We start from the raw sequence: 13,168 nt of genomic DNA on the forward strand, positions 1-13,168 counted from the left end.
GGAGGTATGGCTAAGTGGTAGAGCATCTGCTTTGCAAACTTGAAGCCCTGAGTTCAAACACCAGTCCTAGCCAAAAAGAAAAGATGGATGAAGAGGTATGCTGAGCTCTGGGTTCTAGTTTAGAATAAAATTTTCCCTGAGACCAGGCACTAGAGAAAAGAATTAACCTAGAAGGTAACACACATGCACAAGAAATTAATGTGAGTCAACTCCCTGTATAGCTATCCTTATCTCAACCAGCAAAAACCCTTGTTCCTTCCTATTATTGCTTATATTTTCTCTTCAACAAAATTAGAGATAAGGGCAGAATAGTTTCTGCCGGGTATCGAGGGGGTTGGGGGGAGAGGGAGAGGGTGGGGTGGGTGGTAAAGGAGGGGGTGGGGGCAGGGGGGAGAAATGACCCAAGCATTGTATGCACATATGAATAATAAAAAAATAAAAATTAAAAAAAAATTTGCCCTGAGGTACTGAGAGAATTTAGCAATGAGATATCTAAATTGCTCATGAAGAGCTTTGACAATTTATGGAGCATATGAAAATGTTAGAAATTCGAAATGGACTAACAGTGGACCAGTGTTTTAAAGAAGATTGTTCCAAATATAGGTGAATGAGTTGGACATTGCTTCTGGAAACATTTTTGAATGAAATACAAGTAGTTTGTGAGCACCAAAAAGAGTCTTTTGTATTTATGAAACAACATGGGTTCACAGAGCACAACTCATATGAATTCCTCCTTTGACATAGCTTCCCCATTACAGGGCTAGGAGATAGATGGGAACCCTATGGGGCTTTGTAAGGAAATCGCATGGCTCACGTATATGTTGGTCAGAGGTATGCTGGAGCTGGATCATACCGGTGTACAGGGCTGAATGTGCACACACATCTCTTCCCAACTCTGTGCTCAATGACATCACCTTGGTAGATTGAAATCTTCCATGTTGGAAGTAGTTATGGAGTTCGGTAAGCACTACAAACCAGGGCTTTCCCCTTGGGTAGTCAGTTAGCAAACATTTAACCACAGCCCAGCCTGCACTACAAGTGTCTAGCATGATGCCAAAACATAGTAGGTGCTCAGTAAATGTTTGCTGAAGAGACAAGAACTTGAATGAGAAACTAAACAAACTAGGCTTAAAATAGGGACACTTTAGCTAGTTGCTAGTGCAGTAAACGCTTTCAAAGAGAAAAGGAAGAAGGAAAAGAGAGGGAAAAGATTCAAGGTCAAGTTGGAAGGAATTTGCTAAAAGTGGGATAAAGAGCTCTATTGAGCTCTTCATAGCCTTTGAATCTTGTAGAATCTTTACCACCATGAGAGAGTAAGTATGACACAAAGACATCTTCCCCATCTTGGATGATAAATGGAATCTAACATGATGAAATTTCACAGAGACAAATGTCAAATCCTTTTCTTGGATTAAGGAAGAACTAAAATGACAAACAAACTAGGTATGCCAAATGGATCTCACCACTCCAAACTGGTCAGGTGGTGACCAAACTGGTCAGTCTGTGCCCAGACTCAGGTACCACATGGTTGAGCATCCAGAGAAGGGTGACTAGCATGGTGGGAGATGCAACACTTGTCACATGAGGCATGCTAGAAGAAGGTATGAGTGTTTCCATTGGAGAAGGAAAGACTCCAAGGAATACGAGGTTGACGTCAAATACTTCAATGACTTGAACGATTATGACATAGGCAGGGCCACTACCCTGCCCAACTCTAGGGGGCAGCATTTACATTGGCGGCTATATGAAGACAGCACCCAGAGCTGAGCTCTGTGGGGTCTGATGTGTGCTAGTCCTGCATGAGTGAGGCATGGCTATTTCACATAGTAGAAGCCCTGAGGGTTTTTTGTTTGTCTGGGGTTTGAGCTCAGTGCCCCACACTTGCTAGACAGGCACTCTACCACTTGTGCCATGCTCCCAGCCTTTTTTGATTTGGTTACTTTTGAGATAGGGTCTTGCATTAATGCTGTGTGGGTCTCACTCTGATCCTCCTATTTATGCTTCTTACTTAGCCAGGATGACAGGGGCACGCCACCATACCCAGCTTTATACTGGCTGAGATAAGGTCTCAAGAACCTTTTGCCTGGGGTGGTCTTTACCTGGGTCCTCCTGATTTTCGCCTCCTGAGTACCTGGTATTAAAGGCCTGAGCCAACATGGCCGCCCAGCTCCTCTGAGCGTTTTATTTCAGCTCAACTTCAGGTAGAACCTCATAACTCCTGAAGAAAATTTCCCTTGCATTGGAGGGATGGATGATCACTTGTCCTGAAGGTAGTAGGCAACAGAAAAGCAGAAAGAGGGTTTTATTGGATGACTTAATGTATTTCCTATCTCTGAGATTCAGAGATGGGAACTATCTAATCCCAGAGATGAGAACCATCATTTATGGAGCTAGGCATTATAGTAGGAGCTTTAGATACTTGATTTAATTTAATCTTCCAAACAACCCTACAAATTGGACATTGTTATCCTTAATTTACAGATGAAGAAATGGCGACTAGGATTCTTTGTCCATAGGCATCCAGTTATTAATAAGTTAGCCAGGCTGGGTTCGGTGGTTTATGCCTGTAATCCCAGCTACTCAGGACGCAGAGATTGGGAAAATTCTAGTTTGAGACTAGCCCAGGCAAGAAGTTAGAAAGACTCCATCTTGACTAACAAGCTGTACATATGGTACATGCCTGCAATTCCAGCTACACAAGAGGTATAAGTAGAAAAATCACTAGCATGGGAAAAAAAACCCCATAAGACCCTGCCTGAAAAGTAACTAAAACAAAAAAGAGCTGGGGTTGTGGCTCAAGTGGTAGAGTGCCTGCCTAACAAGCACAAGGCCCTGAGTTCAAACCCCAGTATCACCGATAAAAAAAAAAAAGTTTATCCAAAACTTAGGCTTGGGAGTATATGACCCCTTGCTATTTCTAGATCCCTGGGGATGGGAAGAAAGCTGAACCCCTACTGCTTCAAGACTACTCGCAGTATGACTGGTGTCAATACCAGGAGCACACTCAGTGAGACTTGCAGGAGGAAACCTGCCGTAAAGAACACAGAACCATGACCTCCATTGCAAAGATGGTTCAATGGTGGCCGTGTCTGATAAGCAAGACATCATACTTGCCAGAGTGAATGACACTGAGTTCGAAGAACTTGTCCTTTATCTATAGGACCAGAATCCTACTTTGCACCTCCCAAGGGCTAGCACTGTAAACTCACAATGCCCCGAAGACAATGCTCACAGGAACAATCCCTGACTGAGGCCTGACATGAGTCAGGAGTCTCTGTATCTTCCTCCCCACCCACTCCTCTGACACTCAGCTCTCCGTGGTGATTCCCTGGATTCATCACCAGCCCCAGGATTGCTCTCATGCAGCTAATAACAGACTGAAGCCAGTTCCTGGGTGCAACCGAGTAGCTGACATACTAGGAAGTATGATCTTTGATTCATCCATTCATTACACAACAAATAAGCACCCCAGAGTTTGGGTGTTCACCGTGTGCCACCGCACATCAGAGCCACACCTCTCCACTGCTGGATGAGCTTGTCTGGCTGGATCTCGAAGCATTAAAAGATGCTGGTTGACTTAGAAGAACCAGTTTCTTCCCTGTTACCTAAGGTCTTGCCATTTTCAATCTGTCAGTAAGGTCGTTCTGCAGTGTGAGAATTTGCTTGTGGACAATGTTGTGTCTTGGGCAATTACTTGAATTTCTCTGGAACCACCCTTGTTGACAATGGGTCATACTCACACCTAGGATTACAGTCTGCTTATTATTGGAGGGCAAACAGCTGTCCTCCCAGGGAACACAGCTACAATTACAGGCAAGATTCCTATCTACCTCTCTTTCAGCCTCTCAAAGGCTCACTTTATTTTTGGCCTTGCTATTTTTCTGTCTCAATTATGTCCCTACATCCAGACATTATAGAGTCCAACGTTATTCTGTGCCATCCCACCACCACCATTTGTGAGAGTCAGTAAATTGGTTACAGCATCATAGAAATTGGCAAGAAAGAAAACACAGGAAAGCTTGGCCAACATAAGGCAATAAGTTTCATGGTCTTTTGACCCTATTATAATGTCCACTCCTTAAATGAGCTGCTGTGACATGTGGCAGGAACAATGGGGAAGAAATTGATAAAAGGCAGTGAGTATCTTTGCTATTCTAGAAGATTCGATTATTGTCTTGGAATGCTTCAAATGAAATGTTGAGAAGGCTCAAAGGAGAGCTACAGTGCACACTGGCGGGCTCTGATCTCCAGCTCCTGCTTTTCCTCAGAGGATGCAGGGCGACCCTAAAGCATGGAGTAATTCTCTGCAGGCAGCCCCGTCCCCCCTCTCACAGTGTGCCCCGCCTGGGTTTCTGCCTCTCTCTCTATTTCCACGCAGAAGATACAGCTCCAGGGTGGACAATAACGGACTCCAGGAGTCGAGGGAGGCTGGCCTTCTAATGTCTAACCCAAGGGCTCTGGGTGTGCAATCTGTTGGGACCCTTGTTGTCTAGCATCTGTGTTCATACAGGTTATGGTGACAAGCAGTTCTAGAGTCCCGGCTTGAGATGAGAACTAAAGATGGCTCCTCCATTTGCACAGGACTCTGGCATTTTAGGTGCAGCAGTACTTAAATGCCTCTCTGGCTAGAGTAACTTGAGATAATACTTTTTAATCGCTTCTTGCTCAGTGTCTCATATTACATAGTCACAACCCTCTCGCCCTCTGTCATTTGTCAGAAAGGCAGAACAGTTGGTGAATAGCTTGAGTTCTTCAGTTGCACTCCATGAGAGTGTCATGCAGTGCTATCTGTGACATTCCATTGGAAAAATCAGAGGAAGACTTGATGGGGAGATGCCACCTACCTACTGATTCTCAGTGGAGACAGGTGTGTTGCTTACAACATGAGTCACCTCATATCACAGGCTGCAGAGAATTCCAGAGAAAGAGGCTTCCTCGTTAGAGCTATCTTCATGGGTACTCCCCAAGAGAAGAGATTAAGCATGAGGCTTGCTGTTGTATGAATACATCTACAGAATAAATCCCTAGGAGTGGAAAGGATAGGTCAAAAGGCAAGGGTATTTGTAATTTTTATGAGAAGGTTGTAGCAATTATAAGTCTACCAGCAATGTTTGAGTGCTTGTTTTTCCATAAAGAAAATGGAATTTTTTGGAAGATTAAAAATGAGCTTATTCCCTAATCCTTTGCCCCAACCCAGTTTTAACACTTGAAACACTAGTTTACTTTCTTTTTTCTTTTTGTTTCTTTTCTTTTTTCATTCTTATTAGCATCTATTCATCGTACAGGGCGGATTCATTGCAACAATTCCCGATAGCCTTACATTGTACATTGGTTAGATTGCCTTACCATCTTCCCTCTGCAGCCCCTACCTGCTCCACTTAAAGCAATTGCAAGAGGTTTCATTGTTCTATTTTGTATACATATACATGTACGAAGCCCATCAACCATATTCCCTCACCTTCATCTCCACCATTCACCCTCTCCCTTCCACAAGTAGCCCTCCTACACTGTGCCTATTTTACAGTCCTGTCTTTTATTAAAATGGGATTTTAAGCATTGCTAGTTTTATAGGTGAAAAAATAACATTTATATCTGACTGTGAACTAAAATCTATTCTTTTAGCACTAGAAATTCTTTGGAGAAGGAAGGCTGGATCCTGTTAATGTTTTCTTGGACTTTACTCATATCACTCAGGATCCTGAAGACCAAGGGATACAAGAGAGGAAAGAGGACACAGAGGGAAAGGGAGAAAGGAGAGGAGAGGAGAGTAATAGGCAGAAAAGCAAACAAACAAAAAAACAAAGAGGGTGAAGAAGTAGTGTTAGCAGTAGGTTGGGTGTTCCACTGCCCATGAGCAAGGGGTTCTGATGAGCACATCACTGCTCGTGCCATCTCAGGCTAGGTGCTAGATATGGAGGTGTGCCCAGAAGTCCCTACTAGGAATGCCAGGAAGAGAAGATGCATAGACCCAATAGTGAGGTTTCTAAAGCTAGGCAAGGGACTAGCTGAGATGCAGGAAATGACCACAGTGAATTCTGAATTAATCAAAAAGACCCCAGGTCTGACTAACGGGGATTAAAAACTACTGGATCAAACTTTTTAATGCTATTTTATATGTTTCATCCAGAATGCAGTTGCCAGTGGGGAAACTGATCTGATTACCTTTTGGGTGGTAAGGTACAAATTGCTTCTCCAGATTACCAGTCTGAGGACTGGTAGTTTACAAAGCTACCTGTGCAAAGAAGAGTAATATGCTGGCCATACAGCCAGGTCTCTGGACAGGTGAATCTATATTCAGCTCAATAGCTAGCCTCCTGAGGGCCTAGAATGTAGTCTTGTAACTGGAAGGTGATTCAAGATTCAGTGTAAATCCTACCACTGGGCGATCTCTCCCATACCTCAGAGAGCTTCACTATCATTTTGATCTGGTTCCTCCACCTTCTGCTGTCCACATCTCTACCTATGACATGCTCTTTATTCCCACCCAACCTCACACTGTCAGCACACTTATAGTTTCGGTTTTGTGGCTTTAAGCTTTTGTTTTCCATCAGTTGTTCATTCAGAAACCCTCAAATGATTTTTAGAGGATTTATAGCTCTGAAGATCTAATCTGATGGTTCTGCTGGTCCCCAAATACCACATCTGCTCTTCCAGGCTACTAGTCTTCCTTACTATAAGATCGCCACATTCACCTACTGTTCTAGAAAAGATGGCGAAGATTCTTGTCTCTCACTTTCAGTATTTAAGGGGAATAAGATCTTTTTCTGCATCAAGGTGGATTGCATTGTTGAATTGGTTGTTGGATTAGCTGGTGCAATATGGGAGATGCAGTGTTGAGAGGGAAGAAAGCCTCATACTGTTATGGAGAAGTACACAAGGATGGGCAGACATGATGGACCACTTAGTCCTTCACACAGACCTTCCAAGGGAAGAAAAGTTACTAACTAGAATAGGGCAGATAAGAATATTCTCTTTTAGTGCAGTCTGCTCTCAGAAAATTCAGGTTCTCTGCTCCTCTACATAGTGAACTTAGCAGAGCATGTTCTGACCCTCAGGGAGGAAGGGCTACACTTTTGGTGATAAACAGTAGAAAGCTTAGGCAGGGTAAGTCATGATCCCCTAAAGCTAGAACACAAAGTGTTTTGATCTTGAGCTGTGTAACTCTTATGATTAGATTCCAGTTGTTTGGAAGTTTCCATTCCAGGGCCTGAATGCTGGAGAAAGAACCCCGTGAGCTTTGTGTGCAAACAGGATAATTTGTTTTAAGGGTCCTAAAGCAACCTGAGGAAAGAAGGAAGATTCTCCTGCAGGGATATTGGCGTGGGAGTCCCAGGTCCATGATGCTATCCAGAAAGACACCACATCCTCATTTTCCTAAGTGGCTACCAAGCATTTGTGCTGCCAGTAATTTTCCTGGGATTTGCCTGAAAAAAAATTATCAAATTCAAATTTGTTCAAATGCCAGTGTCATCATTTTTGTGTCCCTTGATGGGAAATGTTCATTGATTGGGTACTACCACCTCTAAGCCACCAGATCTTATAGTCATGGAAATAAGAACCAATGCGTTACTGGATGTAATAGTGAAAAATGCTAAGTTATTTCTAACTCTTGGTTACAGGACCATGTATTTGGGCTATAGAAGAAATAGTACTGCTGGTTCAGAGTGTGTACTTTAGCCCAAAATTTCCAAGGATTTGTTTCCTACTCCTTGCTACAACTGAGTCTTCAACCAAAAATTTTACCAATCTTTAAGGCTGGCTGCCTCTGGGTGAGGCAGCTGGATCCTATGGGCATCAACCCATTTTCTTCTTCAGCTATAAAATGAGTTTCTTTATCAGAACCAATGGGGTGTGTGACACTCAAAAAAGCATGGTGAGCAGGGAAGGCAGATTAAAGGCCAGAAAGAGTGCCCCTCCAGAGATGACTGTCCTCTGTAAGGGAAGAAGTCCAAAGTCAATAAAGTGCTAGGTAGCTAGCTGACTGGTCCCCCTGCATTAAGACATCATATCAGAAGCTTTGGTTTGGTTCTACTGCTAGGGAAGTGAACATTCAGTTATGTCAATAGTCAGATCAGCCTCAATATGGGGAAGCCTGGGTTCTTGTGTAAAAAGCTCTACTCCTTTGCCCTGGGGGCGTGGTAAGACAGACAGTTTCATACTTTCATTTATTTTGATAAGTTCTTTTTTGTGTGTGTGTGATACTGGGTTTGAACTCAGGGCCTTATGCTTGCTAAGCAGGCACTCTACCACTTGAACCATTCCACCAACCCATATTTTGATAAATTCTTTAACAAACTTCTTCTCTAAGCTTTCCCGTCACCCATTTATTTTGTTTGTTCCAATTCAAACACTTGGCCAAACCATTAGCCATTTCCCATGAATCTCCACGGTAGATCGAAACCTGGTCATCTCACTTCATAGGCTATGCCAACTATATGATATACCATTTCTGCCTATTGGGGAACTTGCCATTCTCATTGTCTTTCAGGGACATCTTTATGGGAACCAAAAATGCTTAACATTCCACTTCCTTATCGTACAGAACATCATTAACGTTAGGCCAACTACTTCTAATGAACTCCAACAAAGACAAGTACGTCAACAAAGAGGAGACAGTGTGACGGAATAAGCAAACTGAGACTCTAAGTCACTTATAACTTGCTTGTAATCTCCAGGACCTCTTGATGGAGTACTGCCAAGTATGCTTAACTTTATGGCTTGGTGGATGTAAAATATCTAGTTCATATTGGACAATCCATATTGCATGGTTTCTTGGTGTTCATGAGGAGGAATTTAACCTCTCTTCACTAATAGCAAGCCAGAACTGCTTCTCAAAGGGAGAACGGTTAGTTACCATGGATTTTCTCCAAAACCCCAGGGACTCAGTTGTGATTCTCCTGTCGAGGCTTGCCATAGCAATTATATGGCATCCTATATCTATGCAGACACATCTACCACCACCGGATCTGTGTGGGTCCTAACTACCAAGTGTTAAAGTCAGCCAGGGACCTTTTGTTGTTTTGGATCCTTCTCAATCCTGGAAGTCATTGAGGTGACTAAGCTAAACGGTCAAAACACCATGGAGTATCCATTGCCTACAGAATCTAAAATGGTCTATCAGACAATAATGCTTGTCTCTTAATGAAAGAAGCTTGAAGATGATAACTCAATCCCTGGACCTTATGAGGGCCTTCTGTTTTAATGAGGTGATAGTGTCCTGTGTTTTCAGGGCACGCATCTCTTACTTTAGGTATGTGTGGGTCTTTCCTGTAGAAGACACCTGAAACGCCTGCTACCTCCTGGCCTTCAGGCCTCTTAGTTTGATGTCAACAATATAATGAGCAGGCACCATTTCCTGTGGAACAAGGAGAAAACCAAACACGGCCTTAAATATGGTACAGAAGCAGAGATGATAAAATGCCCAGAATGGCAGGGAGGGGCACAGTTGTGTCTGCCAAATGGGAGCAAATTGCAAGCAATGCGTCCTTCTTCTTTGAATAGGCAAAATAGTTACCACAATCATGGGTGAGTACCAGATGTTAGAACTGCTGATTTCCTTCAGTAAAAAGGTGACATCTGGAGCAGCAAATATAGTCTGAGGCACTACCTAGTGAAGCCTAGATTAGTCGTCTGTATCTCCTTGAGATCTATCTGACAGCAGCCCAAGCCAAGCAAGCATGCTAAAAGAGATGAGAAGAACAATCGCCCTGCAACTTCCAACTGTCTTTTGATTGTGTGTGTATTTCTGATACACACACATAGCGGGTATCAGGAGCATAGCAGCATTGTTTTGGGCTCGCTGTCATGGCACAGAGGGAGAGTTACAGAGTTGTGTGGTCTGATAAACTAGCCATTAGGGACACATGGCTACTGAACACTTGAAATGTGTTTAGTCCATATCAGACGACAATAAGCAAGAGGTCTGTAAGTGTAAAATACATACCGTATTTTGAAGACAGCATAAAAATAAGCATACTGATAAGTTTTATATTGGTTACATGGGGAATTCTATTTTGAATATGTTGTATTACATAAAAATATACCATGAAAATTAGTTTTGTCTGTTCCTTTTTACTTTTACAAGTGTGGCTGTAGAAATTTTGGGCATGTATCAGAAGGGATGTAAGTCAGCATAGGATAAAGACACCTGCACACACACACTTATAGCAGCACTGTTCACAATAGCCAAATCATGGAATCAGCCTAGGTGCCCACCAGCTCATGACTGAATAAAGAAAAAGTGGTAAATATGTAAAATGGAGCAATCATTAGCAATAAAGAAGAATGAAATTATGTCATTTGCAGGAAAATAGATGGAACTTGAGATCACCAAGTGAGATAAGCCAAGTTCAGAAAGACAAACATTGCCCATTTTTACTCATAAGCAGAGTTTAGGCCTAACCATATAATAATATGGCATGATTATAAAAGGGGACTGTTTGGGGCATAGGGCGGGGGACGGGATCCTCTGGGAGGGAGAAGGATGAAAGGAGAGGTTGATGAGTGAGTAGGATTGAAGTACATTATATATATGTATGCAAATAGCATAATGAAACCCCCTAAAACCTGTTAAAAAGGAGGGAAGAAGAGAGACAGTGGTTAAGAAAGAGAAATACAGATGGGGTGAATTTGGTCAAAGTACATTATATTCATATATGTAAATATCATAAGGAAATCCCTTTGTACAATTTAATCTATGCTGATAAAAATGTTTAAAAGCGTGGCTATAGGAAGTCAGCTATGCAGCACATATAGTTCTGTCACACAGTACTGCTCTAAAGGCCGAACTTGCTTTTCTTACCATAGTAGCCTTCATGACAGTGATTAGGAAGTCAATTTGGAAGTTATACAAATAGCTGAGTTTATGTATTCCAACTATACATGCAACCACAGGACGGCTGGGGTGTCACAGGCCCACGTGAGGCTCATCAGAATCAAAGCACGTGGAACCTGTCCATAGCAGGGCTGCTACTTACTGACAGTTCATAGTGGCATCCTTGTCCTTCATTACTTCAAATCCAAAGGATTGGATATTTTCTTCCACCAAATATACATTTACCTGGATAAATAGCTCTCTTTGGAGAAGATGAGTATCTTTTTAAAAGAGCATGTACCTTTCATTTTCACTTGAGGGGCTGAGTCTCTGAAATGAATGAGACCGGGAATGGAGGAGACAGGACTCTTAAGTAAGGTCTCTTTTCACCAGCTGGTTCCATAAATAAAATCTTAGTGGTGGGGGTGGGGGAGGAGCCCACATGTTTTAATTCTGGATCTTCTGATTAACTAGCTGCTGTAAACGGTCAAATTTCAGCAGCTTCACCAATTATGGCAGTTGTAGGTTCCAGGCCTCTGAAGGCTCAGAACTGCTGTGTGGCCTTGCTTGTGGTCCTTTTCCTGTTTCAATAACGGGGCACACGGTTTCAATGTAGCTCTTCCCATTTGCATCCCTGACCTTTGACTGCTCACAAAGATTCTGGCACTACTTGACCTACGTATTTCTCAACCGTTTCACCATATGAGGATATGGCTAGTCTTTATTGGTGGGGCATAGTTTTGAGGTGAGTGGGGTGGCTCAAGCAGTTGACTGCCTGCCTAGCAAGTATGAGGCCCAGAATTCAAACCCCAGTACCACTAAAAATCTATTCCAAAACCCCTTCCTGAGTCTTTATATTTCTTCTTCTACCTAATACCCAGGAATTTCTGGCCTGTTAGCCTCCCTTGTCCATTTTTGAGCAACAGCTTCTAGTTAGCAAACTGAGAAAAAACAACCAGAACCACACTCAGGTGATTTCACTCAAAATCCTGGGAGAGAACAGTGCATTGAAAAATTTAGCTTAATCTTTATGTCCCTCTGCCCTTGACCAAGTCCCTCATTCTTCTACCCACATTTTCCAGGAGATTGCTGATAAGAATGAACAAAGACTTAAAAAGCTTTTGATGTCATAGCCTTCTTCCTCGTTCTGGACATTGAGCATGTGTTGGGGAGTAATCTGGTTATCAGTCTGAAGGCATCCAAAATTGTACAAATGTGTGGTATGAAAAGAATTGGTTTCCTCCAGCAAGGTAACTAATTCCTTCCAAAAAGGTCATTGTGGGCTCCGTGACAGAAGAAGAGAGGAGGAGGCTCTGCCCTTGTTGGCAGCAAGGTTCAGGTGGGATTTAGGACAGTCTGAGTCATATAAAACCCCCAAATTGATTTTTTGGGGATCTACTTCTTTCTGATCAATGGCATAACTTTTGTAACACACCTGACGAGGCTATGAATTTACTTAATGTTTTAATTTAACATGTTACAGAACCCAGGAAGCAGTGTTAGGGAAAGTCAAGCTGGTCATTGGGTCCAAAGGGAGCGGGGGACTAGAAGAGATGACCCAGTCAGTAGAACTAGAGCCAGTCATATGCAGAAAGTCATTGGAGAGTGACCTCCCGAGCTCAAGTAAAGGCAGGAAGTCAGATTATGTGGGCTGGGATCCAGACCCGGACTCTTCTCAGGTGTTAGCCTCCCAGGACTATGGGCGGTCACATCCTCATAAGGAAGGTGTAGGGTTGGTATGAAACAAGCAAGTCCTCCCATCAGAGAAAGTGAGCAGTTTGTGAATGCCTTCCCATCTGACCTGTACAAGAAAAAAAAAAAAAAGTCTGTAACCATCATTAGGTCATGGGGCGGGGATAAACAGAATTCTCCATGAAGGTTAGATACCAGCCATCCTGATGACCTCTCCACCTTCAGGGACATTCTCTCTAATCTCTCTTCCACATAGCAGCCACAGAAACCTGATACACAAAAGCTCCAAGAATTCCCTGTGCCAGCCAGGTGACAGTGGCTCATGCCTGTAATCCTAGCTATTTGGGAGGGTGACGTCAGGAGGATCACGGTTCAAGGCCACCGTGGGCAAATAGTTTGAGAGGCTCCATCTCGGAAATAACCAAAGAAAATGGACTGGAGGTGTGGCTCAAGCAGTAGAATGTCTGCTTTGCAAGCACAAAGTCCTGAGTTCAAATTCTAGTCTCACCAAAAAAGAAAAAGAAAAAGAACTCTTGGTGCTTTTAAGATAAAGTCAATTTCTTGAACTGGACTTTTAAGGCTCTCTATGCCCTGGCCCTGCCATTCTGTCCGTCCTCACCTCACTGTGCCCACTCCCATTCCCCACACCCCATTCTCAACCCA

This window comes from Castor canadensis, chromosome 13, assembly GCF_047511655.1.
Source record: "Castor canadensis chromosome 13, mCasCan1.hap1v2, whole genome shotgun sequence".
NCBI classification, from domain to species: domain Eukaryota; kingdom Metazoa; phylum Chordata; class Mammalia; order Rodentia; family Castoridae; genus Castor; species Castor canadensis.